Source organism: Cherax quadricarinatus, chromosome 24 (genome assembly GCF_038502225.1).
Source record: "Cherax quadricarinatus isolate ZL_2023a chromosome 24, ASM3850222v1, whole genome shotgun sequence".
Taxonomy (NCBI): Eukaryota; Metazoa; Arthropoda; class Malacostraca; order Decapoda; family Parastacidae; genus Cherax; species Cherax quadricarinatus.
In genome coordinates this window covers 23,455,726-23,473,301 of record NC_091315.1, presented here as the reverse complement: position 1 = coordinate 23,473,301, position 17,576 = coordinate 23,455,726, and the positions used below count along the sequence as shown (strand labels likewise).

Sequence of the window (17,576 nt, the reverse complement as noted above, 5' to 3'; positions counted from 1 at the left end):
AGCATTGCTGGTGTCTTTTTTCTGTCTCAAATATGCAAGATTTCGGGAACATCTTGCTACTTCTACTTACACTTAGGTCATACTACACATGCATGTACAAGCATATATATACACACCCCTCTGGGTTTTCTTCTATTTTACTTACTAGTTCTTGTCCTTGTTTATTTCCTCTTAATGTTCATGGGGAAGTGGAACAGAATTCTTCCTCCATAAGCCATGCTTGTCATAAGAGGTGACTAAAATGCCGGGAGCAAGAGGCTAGTAACCCCTTCTGTATATATTACTAAAGAGAGGGAGACTATTTCCCAGTAAGAGTAGGCCTTAGACAAGGATGTGTGATGTCACCATGGTTGTTCAATATATTTATTGATGGGGTTGTAAGAGAAGTGAATGCTCGGGTGTTGGCAAGAGGTGTGGGGGGTTACAAGATAAAGAATCTAACACAAGTGAGAGTTGTCACAGTTGTTCTTTGCTGATGATACTGTTCAAATGTAAACAAATGATATCATTGTCCAATAAATGTCCAACTAGCCATTCTAATATGCAGTTATGAATGGGTTGATGTTATTTATACAATTATTACAGTATTGCAGTAGTCTGCATAACGGTAAATCTTCTATTTTTTGTTTGAATAAAAATTCAAAACAGAAAGCAAGAGTAATATCAGAGGGGCTTGGAGACGTGACTGATGAACAAAGAAAATGTTATTTTAGAGCCAGGAATGTCTGCATTGTTCATTCTGGACCTTATTTTGAAATTGTCATATTTTTTAATTTTCGTGAAATTGACCAAATTGCAAATTTCTGACCACGTAGTTGAAATCGGTAAATGGGCAGTTTCTTGTACTCAATCGATAGAAAAAATGGAGTTCTAAAGAAATAGCTATGAGTTTGGTCAACTGGAACAATGGAATTAGCTGAAAATAGGGATCAAAGTGGGCAAAATCGCCGATTTGTAAATATCGCCGAGGTTGCTAACTTCACGATAGTGTAATTCCGTCAGTTTTCCATCAAATTTCATTTTTTTTGGTGTCATTACAATCGGGAAAAGATTCTCTATCATTTCATAAGATTTTTTTTTTTTTTTTTTTTTTTTTAAATTTTGCGACACCGGGAGACACTTCAGGATTGGGGGTTGCGACAGTCAAGGGGTTAATGATCAATAGGATACCCATCGTTAAATCAGTAGCTTGGTTCATTTGCCAATCACAGGCAAGCCCACCAAAGTTGAAGCAATGTGGTTCACTTGTGGTAAGCACTAGCAGACTTGCCTAGCTGCTGGTTGAGCACGGTGCACTCTCTCTCGCTTCTGCTTTGCCATTTGTCACCGTGATGTACACTTACTACTCCATCTGTACATATTGTACACAGCCTTTGATATACCTTTACCTTTGAAGAGTTTCGAGAATTTCATTATTTTCGGAGCCCGGCTATGGGCCAGTCTCGTCTGGTGCTTGCCTGGTCATCCAGGTTGTTGCTGCCCCACATATCCATTACAGCCTGGTTGATCTGGCACCTGGTGAAGATACTTGTCCAGTTTCCTCTTTAAGGCTTCTACACTTTTTCCAGCCGTGTTTCTGATATCTTCTGGTAAGATGTTGAATAGTCTGGGACCCCGAATGTTGATACAGTGTTCCCTTATTGTCTCCACCGCACCCCTGCTCCTGACTGGGTTTACTTTGCACTTCCTCCCATACCTCTCACTCCAGTATGTTGTTATGGCAGTGTGCAAATTTGGGACCAGGCCCTCGAGTACTTTACAGGTATACATGTACAGTGGTCCCTCAATAATCGTCCATAATCCGTTCCTGGAAGTGGGACTATTATCGAAATGGACAATATATGAATCAATTTTCCCCATAAGAAATAATGTAAATTCAATTAATCCGTTCCTGACACCCAGAAATATTAAAACAAAAAATTTTTTTACATGAAATATAGATGTAGTACATAAACAATACAGTGGCATATGATGAATTAAACATTAACAGAATAACACTTACCTTTATTGGAGATTCTTCTTTGTGTATGGAAGACTGGAGAAGGAGACTGATTGGATGATTTACTGTTTGGAAGGGGAATCCCCTTCCATCAACACCTCGGGTACCAATTGCTTTTCTGGGGTTACTTCTCTTCTCTGTTTCTTAATGCCACTAGGACCACCTTGAGAGTCACTGGAGTCCTGTCTCGCAAAAAAACTGTCCAGAGAGCTCTGTTTCTGGCGTCTCTTTAAAACTTCCCTAAAATGGGCCAAGACTCTGTCACTGTACAAGTTGTCGATATGGCTTGCAACATCCTTCTCTGGGTGATGTTTCTCCATAAATCTTTCCATCCTACCCCACATTTCAAAAATCTCCTTAATTTCTGAAGAAGGCACCTTCCTCCATCTCTCTTCCTCCTCCTCCTCAGCAAGATTCTGAGCTATGATCTGTTGCTCTTCCTGTTTTGCTCCATTCTCTCTACATGTCCGAACCACCTCAACAACCCTTCCTCAGCCCTCTGGACAACAGTTTTGGTAATCCCGCACCTCCTAACTTCCAAACTACGAATTCTCTGCATTATATTCACACCACACATTGCCCTCAGACATGACATCTCCACTGCCTCCAGCCTTCTCCTCGCTGCAACATTCATCACCCATGCTTCACACCCATATAAGAGTGTTGGTAAAACTATACTCTCGTACATTCCCCTCTTTGCCTCCAAGGACAAAGTTCTTTGTCTCCACAGACTCCTAAGTGCACCACTCACCCTTTTCCCCTCATCAATTCTATGATTCACCTCATCTTTCATAGACCCATCCGCTGACACGTCCACTCCCAAATATCTGAATACATTCACCTCCTCCATACTCTCTCCCTCCAATCTGATATTCAATCTTTCATCACCTAATCTTTTTGTTATCCTCACAATCTTACTCTTTCCTGTATTCACTTTTAATTTTCTTCTTTTGCACACCCTACCAAATTCATCCACCAATCTGTGCAACTTCTCTTCAGAATCTCCCAAGAGCACAGTGTCATCAGCAAAGAGCAACTGTGACAACTCCCACTTTATGTGTGATTCCTTATCTTTTAACTCCACGCCTCTTGTCAAGACCCTCGCATTGACTTCTCTTACAACCCCATCTATAAATATATTAAACAACCACAGTGACATCACACATCCTTGTCTAAGGCCTACTTTTACTGGGAAATAATCTCCCTCTTTCCTACACACTCTAACTTGAGCCTCACTATCCTAATAAAAACTCTTCACTGCTTTCAGTAACCTACCTCCTATACCATACACCTGCAACATTTGCCACATTGCCCCCCTATCCACCCTGTCATACGCCTTTTCCAAATCCATAAATGCCACAAAGACCTCTTTAGCCTTATCTAAATACTGTTCACTTATATGTTTCACTGTAAACACCTGGTCCACACACCCCCTACCTTTCCTAAAGCCTCCTTGTTCATCTGCTATCTTATTCTCTGTCTTACTCTTAATTCTTTCAATAATAACTCTACCATACACTTTACCAGGTATACTCAACAGACTTATCCCCTTATAATTTTTGCACTCTCTTCTGTCCCCTTTGCCTTTATACAAAGGAACTATGCATGCTCTCTGCCAATCCCTAGGTACCTTACCCTCTTCCATACATTTATTAAATAATTGCACCAACCACTCCAAAACTATATCCCCACCTGCTTTTAACATTTCTATCTTTATCCCGTCAATCCCGGCTGCCTTACCCCCTTTCATTTTACCTACTGCCTCACGAACTTCCCCCACACTCACAATTGGCTCTTCCTCACTCCTACAAGATGTTATTCCTCCTTGCCCTATACACGAAATCACAGCTTCCCTATCTTCATCAACATTTAACAATTCCTCAAAATATTCCCTCCATCTTCCCAATACCTCTAACTCTCCATTTAATAACTCTCCTCTCCTATTTTTAACTGACAAATCCATTTGTTCTCTAGGCTTCCTTAACTTGTTAATCTCACTCCAAAACTTTTTCTTATTTTCAACAAAATTTGTTGATAACATCTCACCCACTCTCTCATTTTCTCTCTTTTTACATTGCTTCACCACTCTCTTAACCTCTCTCTTTTTCTCCATATACTCTTCCCTCCTTGCATCACTTCTACTTTGTAAAAACTTCTCATATGCTAACTTTTTCTCCCTTACTACTCTCTTTACATCATCATTCCACCAATCGCTCCTCTTCCCTCCCGCACCCACTTTCCTGTAACCACAAACTTCTGCTGAACACTCAAACATTACATTTTTAAACCTACCCCATACCTCTTCGACCCCATTGCCTATGCTCTCATTAGCCCATCTATCCTCCAATAGCTGTTCATATCTTACCCTAACTGCCTCCTCTTTTAGTTTATAAACCTTCACCTCTCTCTTCCCTGTGCTTCTATTCTCCTTGTATCCCATCTACCTTTTACTCTCAGTGTAGCTACAACTAGAAAGTGATCTGATATATCTGTGGCCCCTCTATAAACATGGTATGAGAAGTGTTGTTCATATTGTTGATGAAATCAGTTACAGGCTGATCATCTGGTAGGCCAAGGTTGATACTGAAGTCTCCAGCTAAGAGAAGGTGGTGCTTGTTCATTTGTCTGTTTGTTATTAGTGCCTTTAGATTCTCACTGAAATTTGGTATGTTTGTGTGGGGTATCCGGTAAATGGAACCGATTGTTATAGGCGTCTTAAGATTTTTTACAGTAAAATTAGCAAAAGTGTATTCCCCATATTCATCACTAAAGCAAGTGGTGCTAATACAAGATAGCTGGTTAGAGTAATAGATTGCAATACCACCCCCAACTTGGTATGGTCTGCAATTGTGGATTGCTGTGTATCTTGGTAGTGGGTAGATATATATTGTCCTGCTTAAGCCAGGTCTCAGTAAGAATAATGCAGAAGGGTGTCTTTAGCGACTCAAGGAGTGCCAGGAGGTCATCATAGTGTTTACTTAAGGACCTGATGTTGTAGTTAAGAAATGATAGACTTTGAGCAGTGTTTAGGATGGTGCTGGGTTGTAATGCTGTATAATAAAGGCAGTTACTTTCCAATAAGTTTTGATTGTATGTTAGATTATGGAGGTTTAGATCAGGGTCAACGTGATCATTCATCTTTTAGGTTTGAATAGTGGTTATTTATATCCTGTATTGTGCGGTGAGTTCTAATACTGATATCTGTAGTAGTGGGAAGTTTGGATAAGTATATAGCTAAAGCACTTTGGTCATATAGAGTATAGTCACTAATAAACATGATGAAGTTGAAATTGTATATGTGTTGTGCTAGAATGAGCTAAAGTACAACTAGGTATAAACTAATACTATAAAAATACAAATTACAAATAGCACCAGACTCACTCTTATAATTGCATTAAGGTCTAATATAATGAATTTGGTGTTGTCTATGTATTGAGCTAGAATGAGCTGAAGTACAACTAGGTATAAACTAATAATATAAGAATACAAGTTAAAAAGGTACAAGACTCTCACCTGCAATTGCACTAAGGTCTAATATAAGTTGTTAACAAGAATAAAGAATCACACACAAAGTGGGAGTTGTCACAGCTGCTCTTTGCTGATGACACTGTGCTCTTGGGAGATTCTGAAGAGAAGTTGCAGAGATTGGTGGATGAATTTGGTAGGGTGTGCAAAAGAAGAAAATTAAAGGTGAATACAGGAAAGAGTAAGGTTATGAGGATAACAAAAAGATTAGGTGATGAAAGATTGGATATCAGATTGGAGGGAGAGAGTATGGAGGAGGTGAATGTATTCAGATATTTGGGAGTGGACGTGTCAGCGGATGGGTCTATGAAAGATGAGGTGAATCATAGAATTGATGAGGGGAAAAGGGTGAGTGGTGCACTTAGGAGTCTGTGGAGACAAGGAACTTTGTCCTTGGAGGCAAAGAGGGGAATGTATGAGAGTATAGTTTTACCAACGCTCTTATATGGGTGTGAAGCATGGGTGATGAATGTTGCAGCGAGGAGAAGGCTGGAGGCAGTGGAGATGTCATGTCTGAGGGCAATGTGTGGTGTGAATATAATGCAGAAAATTCGTAGTTTGGAAGTTAGGAGGAGGTGCGGGATTACCAAAACTGTTGTCCAGAGGGCTGAGGAAGGGTTGTTGAGGTGGTTCAGACATGTAGAGAGAATGGAGCGAAACAGAATGACTTCAAGAGTGTGTCAGTCTGTAGTGGAAGGAAGGCGGGGTAGGGGTCGGCCTAGGAAAGGTTGGAGGGAGGGGGTAAAGGAGGTTTTGTGTGCGAGGGGCTTGGACTTCCAACAGGCATGCGTGAGCGTGTTTGATAGAAGTGAATGGAGACAAATGGTTTTTAATACTTGACGTGCTGTTGGAGTGTGAGCAAAGTAACATTTATGAAGGGGTTCAGGGAAACCGGCAGGCCGGACTTGAGTCCTGGAGATGGGAAGTACAGTGCCTGCACTCTGAAGGAGGGGTGTTAATGTTGCAGTTTAAAAACTGTAGTGTAAAGCACCCTTCTGGCAAGACAGTGATGGAGTGAATGATGGTGAAAGTTTTTCTTTTTTGGGCCACCCTGCCTTGGTGGGAATCGGCCAGTGTGATAAAAAAAAAATAATAATAAAACAAGAACAAGAGTATAACTAGATTGAAATTGACAAGATAAAATACACAAATTAATGTTCCAAAAGAATAAAATAGAAAAATAAAAATGGCAATGACTTGGTTATAATATGATCAGATGGTACAGAGGATAATATAAAGGTTGGAGGTGAATATACAAACTTGAAAATTTGGCAACAAAAGGTTAAGAAAAGTATAAAATAATGATTAATGTACAAAAGTAAAATTGACTGGTAGTAAATATTGTGTTTAATGAAATTTTAGTAAGTAATAATGATTACAAGAAATATTAATTAATAAAAATAAAATGAAAAAAGAAATGTTTATTTCAAGTACTAAATTTTAAGAACAGTTATTTGGATTCAATATTGCACTGGTAGTTATACTAGAGCTTAATTGGTAGTACAAGGTATTTAAGAGTAAGGAACTACTCTAAGATAGTAAATGTGGTATTAAAACAGGTTATGGTAATTAACCCTTTCAGGGTCCGTCCCGTAGATCTACGGCTTCACGTTGAGTGTCCAAACCGTAGATCTACGCCAAAATTCTAGCACCGTCAAATTTAGCGCGAAAGCACTCATAGGCCTACATGTGAGAGAACGGGTCTGCGTGGTGGGTGTGCGCCATAAACAAAAAATCTAGGCACCCGCATAGCATTGTGGGAACGCTGGCTCAGTTACCCTTGTTCACCATGCCTCGTTGCAAGTCAGCTCTCACTTCCCGGAAAATTGGGACTCTCCTCTTCCTATCTGATAGTTCTGACACTGATGGAAGTGGAAATGAAGACGAATTCTACGGCTTTGATCAGTTAGTGACCGAAAGGAATGACCAGGATATCGATAATAGTGCAGAAAACCCTGACGATCCTCAACCTTCTACCTCTGGTGTGGGCACTCGTGACTCACGGTCGGTTGTGCCTCAACGCAAGAGAAAACTAATATTTTCGCGTGGCCAGGCCTCTGACTTCAGTAATGATGATGATAGTGATGTGGATTGTGATTTTATTGCGCTCGACGATCATTCGAGTAGTGATAGTGAGGAATCATATTCACCAGTGAAGCGTCGGTATGTTCGCCGCCGCATGCGCTCGGGTAGTGTACCCTATGCTGTGCCCAGGGGACGGAGTACATCCCAGAGTACATCCCGTGGCCCTACACCAGTTTTAGGTAGTGATAGTGAAGATGATGTGGCTACACTTGGCATGGATAGACCACAGGCATCAGTGGATGGTGGTAGTGGTGATGGTAGTGGCACCGCCATGCGTGACTCACCAGGCCACGCCGGGACCCACGCTGCTGACTCGTCAGTTCAAGGACAAAGCGGAGCGCCAGCCACCAGCCCACCACAACCACAACCACCCGCACAACCAGCCTATGATGTCCAGTATCCACCAGCAAACCGTATGTGGGATTGGCAGCAAAATCCCAATTTTGTTCCCAAGCCTCACCACTTTGATGACTCTCAAAGTGGAATTCTACCTACTTGTCCCCTTGAAACCACGGCCAATGAACTGGAATTCTTTGAATTATTCTTTGACCAGCCATTGATGGAAACTATTGTCAAGGAAAGTATAAGTATTTTGAGTACACCATGGCAAATACGATCATATCACCAGTCAAGACTACACAGGTGGAAAGAGACTACTGTTGCAGAAATGTATTTGCTTTTTGCAACAATAATGCTTATGCCTCATGTCTATAAGCATAATATAAAAGCATACTGGTCCACAGATCGGCTAATTTTTACCCCGGTCTTCAGTGAAATCATCCCAGTGAACAGGTTTATCTTACTCTTACGTATGTTGCACTTCTCTGACAAAACCAGGCCTGACAGAAATGACAGGTTATATAAGATTAGAAATGTTTTCATGTATCTCAAACAAAAGTTCAGCATATACTTTTATCCATTCAAGAATGTTGTAATTGACGAGTCTTTGATTTTGTTCAAAGGTAGACTGTCATTCAAGCAGTATATACCGAGCAAGAGGAAACGCTTTGGTATAAAACTGTTTGTACTCTGTGACTGTGACAGTGGCCTGGTGTTGGATATTGTTGTATACACGGGAAGTAAAACATTGAAAGATACTAAGATGTTATTGGGTATCTCAGGTGACGTAGTGAGAAACATGATGGCACCTTATCTTGGTAAGGGGCATACATTATATACCGATAACTGGTACACAAGTCCATTATTCAGTGATTTCATGCGAGTGAACAAGACAGATGTGTGTGGCACAGTGCGTTCTAATCGTAAACATATGCCCAGGCTCAACGCAGGTGCTCGTGGTGATGACGTGCAGGTGTTTACTGCCAATGACATCATGGCATTATGGTGGCATGACAAGCGAGATGTCACATTGTTGACAACCATTCACCGTAATGATATGCAAGACAGTGGCAAAGTTGATCGAGTGACTAATGAACGTATTCGAAAACCAGTGACAGTGATTGATTATACACAAAACATGCGCTTGGTTGACAAATGTGACATGCAGATTGGTTTTGTTGACTGTGTTCGTAAGAGTTACAAGTGGTACATGAAACTTTTCTTCCATCTCATGGACATTTCAATGCTCAATGCATATAATATGTACCAATAAAGACTGGTAACAGACCACCGTATGGTGAATTTTGTTTGTCTGTTGTCAGACAACTCATAATGAAGTACCAGGTAAGAACACCTGCTATACAACAAGGTCCTCGAATTACTCAGGATATACCAAAGCGTTTGATGAGGGAAGGTGGTCATTTCATAATACAGCTTCCTTCAACTCAGAAGAAATTTGCTCAGAAGAGATGCATCGTCTGTGCACAAACATAACGACGGAAACAAAGACACAAAGACACTCGGTTTATGTGTGAGGAATGTAAGGTGCCTCTGTGCATGGTGCCTTGTTTCAAGGAGTTCCACAAGCTCCAGCAGTTCTAAAACCATGTCCAGTGATTGTAAATATGTAAATATATGATAGAACATTAGTATTATACAAGATTTGTGCATGTTTATTGTAATAAACAACAGTGGTAAACAATAATATGATAATAACTTTAGTGCGGTTATTGTGTTCAATACAGTGAGTTTATATATATACATTATATAGAGTATTGGTCTCTCAGGCCCCAAATGTTAGTAGTTAAAGAAAAAAATTGGAAAAGAAAAGAAAAAACTATAAAAACCGCTAAATAATGTAATGCGCGTATGTGGAATTCGTCGATGTTGCCGCCACCACATCATTTTGGACAAACTTCTTGGCACTGTATCTCGGTAAGTACTGATCAGAATTTTTTTTTTGTCTTATTACCTTCACAAAAATATGCTCTTTAATTCTGTAAGAAAAAATATATTTTTTTTTTTTTTCAAAATTTCTTGGACACTGGAGCACCAATTCAGATTTTGGCCTTGGACCCTGAAGGGGTTAAACAAGTAATGGTAATTAAAATAATGCCAAAAAAAAGAGAGTAAATTGTATTGATAGTAAAAAATGGTATTTGATAATAAATTTGGTAAGTAATAGCAATTAATAGTATTTAAAGAAATATGAGGTTGTAATATGGACAGAGAAAGTATTAATTCAGCAAATATTTAACCCTTTCAGGGTCCGTCCCGTAGATCTACGGCTTTACGTTCAGGGTCCAAACCGTAGATCTACGCCATGAGCTCAGCTCACTCTGATAAACTGTGAGTGGTACATTTGGGCCTAGATATGAGAGAATACATCTATGTGATATGTGTGCACCACATAAAACAGATCCTGCAGCACACTGTGTATAATGAGAGAAAAAAAATGAAATCATGATTTTTCGATTAAAACAGCAACTTTGCAGTGTTTTTTCGTATGTTTTTTATAGTTGTATTTGCGATTTCTTGGTCTCATTTGATAGAATGGAAGACATATTACAGAAATAGAGATGATTTTGATTGGTTTTAGCATTGGAAATGGCTTGAAACTGAGCTCAAAGTAGCAGAAATGTTAAATTTTTGCCGATATTCAAGAGTAAACAAACGACCTCACACGTCTAATACACGTCAGCTGGTGGGTCTAATATACATTCACAAATATGGTGATGATATTTATACAATTATTACAGTATTGCATAACAGTAAATCTTCTATTTTTTGGTGTGAATAAAAATTCATTATGTGAATAAAAAATCAAAATGGAATTTATTTGTAAAGCCTCAAAACATAACTAATGAACAGAGGAAATGTTAGTTTAGTGCCAGGAATGCCTACATTGTTCATTCTGGACCCTATTTTGAAATTGGAATATTTTAAACTTTGTGTTAAATTGGCCAAATTAACAATTTCCGATCACTTTATTTTGTAGTTGAAACAGTTGACTTGGCGATTTCTTGTGCTCAATCGATAGAATAGAAGTAATACTAGTGAAATAGCTAAGAATTTGGTTGATTGGAATAATGTAATTGGCCTAAAATGGGAGTCAAAGTCGGCAAAATCGCCGATTCGTAAATATCGCTGACACATCAAAATTCGCGAGAGCATAATTTCGTCAATTTTCCACCAAATTTCGTACTTTTTGTTTTATTACCTTCACAAAAAGATTCTCTATGATTTCATAAGAAAAAATAACAAATTTTTTTTTTGAAAATTCTTGGACACTGGTGCGTGACTCCAGATTTGGGCCTTGAACCCTGAAAGGGTTAAGCAAACAATAGTAATTAAGAAAATTATATAACATAAGGTGACTTATGCTTACTAGTAAAATCACATTACTGAGGTAGTTGATTTTTGATTACTAAGAGATTGTACTTTGAAATTTGTACAATAATGGAGCAAAACATACACTACACGTAGGCCTTTAGGTTGGACATTGTTTAGTTATTCTCTGTAAGATTAATATCCCTGAGAAATCGTGATAGATCATTCTTGTTCATGATTGTGTACAGCTGACCTACATTTGTTTTCCTAACTAGAATTTTCCCATCCCGTGTGAAGCATTGGTGTATTGTGTCATTATTCTCTCGCTTAAGTTTTCTGACTATACAGGAGGTTCTGACGTTTTTTGGTGAGACACTCGTTTATACATCTTTCTTTACTTCAATAGACGTAATAATTAAGTCTTTTTTCATGTCATGCGAGTGGAATCTAAGCATAACACTTTTTCTACCATGGGATCCTAGCAACCTGGCTTCCTTTATTTCTGACTCTAGTACTGTAACTTTTGTTTGGTTCTTAATGATCTGGAAAGTAATTTCTTTACTGTTTGTTTGGTTCATATCACTGGGAAAAAGTAGACTGTTAACTATTACTGCATCTGATAGTTTTTCTTGCTCAGTTTTATCTTCTTGGAGAGCAAAGTAGTCACTGAACTGGTTATCCAAGTTGTTCTTCCATTCTTTTACTGCTTCTTCAACCTTTGTATTAAGAGATATTATTTGTTCTGTATGGCTATCTATGACTGTTTGGATGGTCTTGCCACAGTTAGTCATTCCTGGTGTTGATAACTTTTGTTCAAGACTGAGGATTTTGTTCTCGAGCTGTGTCATCCTGGTGTCTTGTTTTGTTAGCGTCTCTCAAAGATTCATATTTTCAATAACTAAGGTGGAGATGCATGACTTTAGGCTAACTGGATCGTTGGTCATACCTGAGGGACTACTTGGTAAGTTGAATCCGGAGAAGAGAGAGGTGGCAGAGGTGGAGGCAGCCATGTTTGGTGTTATTGTTGTGGTGTCGCCCTGGGCGGTGGTGAGAGGGGTGCTAGATGAGCCAGCATCGTCCTGGGTACACTTGTTGAATAGTCAATTTTTCGGTGTTTTCTTGCTGGCCTTGGTGTTGTTTCCTCTGAGATTACACCTCATTCGGCTGGCAGCGGGGTGTTGCTTTGGGTTTGAGGGAAGTCTTCCTTTGATCTCTATGATTTTCGATTTGTAGGTTTCACTGTTGGTAATCTTTGGTCATTCTGGGTGCTACGTTGGGTAGTGCAGTTTTGCTTGCAACTAGGTCATCATAGGAGCATTGGTGGCTCTGGTTGTTGGAGAAAAGTACGGAGCTTGGAGGTCACTGCTGTTGCTGCTACCATTAAAGTGCAGGCATTGTACTTCCCACTTCCAGGACTCAAGTCCGCCTAGCTGGTTTCCCTGAATCCCTTCACGTAATATTACTCTGTTCACACTCTAACAGCTCATCAGGGAACAAAAACAATTTGTTTCTATTCACTCCTATCTTAACACGTTCACACAAGCTTGCTGGACATCCAAGCCCCTCACCCACAAAATCTCTTTTAACCCCTCCCTCTAACTGGCATGTACAAGCATATATATACACACACACCCCTCTGGGTTTTCTTCTATTTCTTACTAGTTCTTGTTTATTTCTTTTTCTCTCCATAGGGAAGTGCAACAGAATTTTTTCCTCCGTAAGCCATGCGTGTCGTAAGAGGCAACTAACATGTCGTGAGCAATAGACTAGTAGCCCCTTCTCCTGTATACATTACTAAAGTTAAAGAGAAACTTTTTTTATTGTTTTTGGGCCACCCTGTTTTGATGGGATATGGCCGGTTTATTGAAAGACCACCACAAAGAAAATAGGAAAAATACCCGAGTGCTTGCATATTCTTACACAAACATCTTCATTCCTCTGAAGATAATGTGTAAGTACATGAAAGTGCTCTGGTATTTTTCCTATTTTTACTGTGGTATTTTTGTATTTTGCAATCATGCGAATATTGAGATTGTTTCCATAAAGGGTAATATAGCAGTCTGAAGGAAGTTGTAAGATCTGAAGAGCTCTTTGACCTGAGAGAGCACTCAGTAATAAAAAATAAATACAAAACACACACAGGAACACCCAAGGTAAAACAATGTAACAAAAACTGCTAGTTCCAACAAAATACACAACACACACAGCAGTCTTAAATATTTTTTTATGCATGTCAGCTCTCATGAATGTTACTTTACCTTGCTTAACCCTTTGAGGGTCAAGACCCCTGATCCTTAACTCGCTCACAGGGTCAAAAAAAAAAAATCTTTTGAAATGATAAGAAAATCTTTTCCTGATGGTAATGACACTAAAAGTACAAAATATGATGGAAAACGTATGAAATTACACTCTCACAAAGTTAGCGGTATCGGCGATATTTACGCATCGGCATTTTCACCCACTTTGAGCCTTATTTTCAGCCAATTCCATTGTTCCATTTGACTAAAATCATAGCTATTTCTCTAGAACATGGTCTTAAAATGTCCTTGCTAGAATCCTTGAGGTGCTATCACAAAGTTAGAATTTCAGTTTGCCACATAATCTTGAATTGGCCGATGTGACTTACATATGTAGCTCTTAGTGTTTATATTTGAATCCCTGTATGAGAGTTAGGTTCTTCTGATTCATTCTTCTATTGTTGCATGACTTGGGATGCAAGATTTATTTTTTTTTGACTACATCAAATGTTCCCCACCAAAGTTATTTGTTTAACCCTTTCAGGGTCGAGAGGCCCTCTCCCAAACTCGTTCTCAGGGTCGAAAATTTTTTTGAGGGGGGAAAAAATGATAGAGAATCTTTTACCCATCATAATGACACCAAAAGTATGAAATTTGATGGAAAACTTACTGAATTATGCTCTCTCGAAGTTAGCGCTCTCGGCGATATATATGCATTGGCAATTTTGCCCACCTTGAGCCCTGTTTTCGGCCAATTCTAATGTTACAGACTACTAAAATCATAGCGATTTTGCTAGAACTCCATTTGTTCTATCAAATGAGTACAAGAAACTGCCCATTTACTGATTTCAACTACCCAATAGTGGTCAGAAATTGGCAATTTCACCAATTTCACACAAATTTCAAAAGATGCCAATTTCAAAATAAGGTGCAGAATAAACAAGACAGACATTCCTGGCACTAAAATAACATTTTCTCTGTTCATTAGTCACATCTTCAGGCCCCTCTTATATTACTCTTTCTTTCCATTTTGAATTTTTATTCTCACAAAAAATAGATTTACTGTTATGCAGACTACTGCATTATTGTAAAAATGGTATAATTAACATCAGCACACTTGTGAAAGAATATTAGACTCACTGGTTGATGTGTATTGGACGTGATTTGTATTGGAGTGATTTGTTTACTCTTGAACAGTGGCAAAAATCAAACATTTCCGCTACTTTGAGCTCAATTTCAAGGTACTTTCATCATGAAACCAATCAAAATCATCTCTATTTCTGTAATATACCTTCCATTCTATCAAATGAGACTGAAAAAATGAGAATACAACCATAAATACCATATGTAAATAGTACACTGCAAAATTGTCGTTTTAAACCAAAAACACGGTCGGAGTTTTTTTTTCTCATTATGCACTGCGTGCTGCAGGATTTCTTTTATACTGCACACGGTGACCACGCAGACCCATTCTTTCATATGTAGGCCTACCAGTTTTCTTCCATCAGATTTGAAGGTGCTAGAATTTTGGCATATAAGTGTGGGACCGACCCTAGTTTCAAGCCATACATGTACGGGACCGACCCTGAAAGCGTTAAAACAATACAAACATCTCCACACACAACTGCAATTTTTTTTATTTTAAATCACATTTATAATGAAAAATTCATTGAATTCAGCCATCTTTTTGACCATTAAAAAAAGAACTTAAAATACAGTAGGGCCCCACTTACACGGCAGGTTAGGTTCCAGGCTACTGCCGGAAAGCAGACTTCGCCAGAAAGCAGAACGCCATTTTTTCCACTTATAAATGCATATAAATGCCAAATAACAAGTTTACACTAACATATATTAACCTTTTCAGGGTCGAGAGGAACTCTCCTAAACTCATTCTCAGGGTCGAAAATTTTTTGGAAAAAAAAAAAAGAAAATTCTTAAGAAATGATAATCTTTTCCCGATCATAATGACACCAAAAGTATGAAATTTGATTGAAAACTTACGGAATTATGCTCTCTCGAAGTTAGCAGTCTCAATGATGTTTACGCATTGGCGATTTCGCCCAATTTGAGCCCTATTTTTGGCCAATTTAAGTGTACTAGTTGACAAAAATCATATCTATTTCACTAGAACTCCATTTTTTCTATCAAATGAATACAAGAAACCACCCATTTACCGATTTCAAGTATCCAATAAAGTGGTCAGAAATTGGCAACTTTGCCCATTTCACACAAATTTCAGAAGATACCAATTTCCAAATAGGGTCCAAAATAAGCAAGATAGACATTCCTGGCACTAAAATAACATTTTCTCTGTTCATTAGTCATGTCCCCAGGCCCCTCTTACATCTCTTTTGCTTTCCACTTTGAATTTTTATTCTCACAAAAAATAGAAGATTTACTGTTATGCAGACTACTGCATTAGTGTAGAAATGGTATAAATAATATCAGTGCACTTGTGAAAGAATATTACTCACCAGTTGACGTGTATTGGACGCTTGGCATGATTTGTTTACTTTAGAAATTTGGTAAAAATCGAACATTTCTGCTACTTTGATCTCAATTTCAAGGTACTTTTCATTATGAAACCAATCAATATCATCTCAATTTCTGTAATATGTCTTCAATTCTATAAAACGAGACCAAGAAAACTAAAATACAACCATAAATATCATACGAAAATACACTGCAAAGTCGCTGTTTTAAACCAAAAACATGGTCGGAGTTTTTTTTTCTCATTAAGCAGTGTGCTGCAAGATTTTTTTATACTGTGCACACTGACCACATAGACCCATTCTTTCATATGTAGGCCTACCAGCTTTCTCTCACTAGATTTGAAGGCGCTAGAATTTAGGCATTCTAGTACGTCAATAACCCTGGTGTGTAAGCCGTACTAGTACGTTGGAAACCCTGAAAGGGTTAAGTTAGCAATAGAACTTAGGCATTAAAAAACAATAAAAAGTAAAATACACACACAGTACACTCATTATTTACCTCAAAATATTCGTAGTCTTAATGTAGGGCAAAAGGTGAGTAGCATTTAATATAAGAAGTTAGGTGTGGTAGCCCTCCTGGCCACCCCCACCCACACATAATACACGACAATGCTTAAATAGAGTGATAAAATGCATGTACAATACACTCATTACTTACCTTAAAATATTTGTAGTCTTAATGTAGGGTTGAAAGGTGAAAAGTATTTATTTGTAGAAAGTGGTGTGGTAGGTAGGGTAGTGTAGGGAAGCCAGCCTGGCCACCCCACCCACTATGTAAACAAACAGACGATGCATCTGGTTATGGCTCATAAACATTCATACAAACACTATACACTGTGTATAAGTTGTCTCCACAGTGGTACAGTAGAATAAATAAAGACCAACCCTTCCATTGTCATGTAATTTTTAGAAGGAATGATGCTCTGACAAATTATTATTATTATTATTACAAATTATTATTACAAATGATTATTATTACAAGTTATTATAGCAAGTTATTATTATTATAATCATAATAAAAAAGCACTAAACCCATGAGGGTTGTGAACTGCTATATATAGAGTGAAGGCAAATGAAAGGAATATTTATCTACAGTTATCCCCCAGCGTTTGACTAGAGAAAACGTAATTCTTCCGGCACTCCTACAGAGCCGCTTTGTAAACAAATCTCATATTTATATCAATTTTTATTCTGTGGGTGAATGTATAATGTTCATATGCTATGTAACGTGTTTCTTATATAATTTTGAAGAAAATATCATAGATGGATTAATGAAACTGTCTTCATTAACATAAAATAAAACATTTAATGTGACCAAGAGAGATTATTTTTACATAGTATTACTATGGCATCATGAGTAGAGAGACTCTTAGTGATTTTAATGTGTACCTACATGCCAGCACAGTGTGTATATTTAGGTACAGGTACACATAAGCATAATTATCAGAGTACATATAAAATACACGATAACTTTAAAACACTTGAAATTTTGGAAAGTTTCCAGACATAATAGATGTGCTCACGGAGAATGTAAACAAACTGGGTGGGGCGCGCCGTATTTGAAAGACC

General features: G+C 38.4%; 1 protein-coding gene across 5 annotated transcripts in view; it reads right to left on the bottom strand.

Moving 5' to 3' along the window:
• Nucleotides 1-17,576, bottom strand: part of LOC128690747 (piwi-like protein Ago3) — a 122,025-nt gene that overhangs the window by 17,162 nt on the left and 87,287 nt on the right. The gene's annotated exons all lie outside the window — the stretch shown is intronic.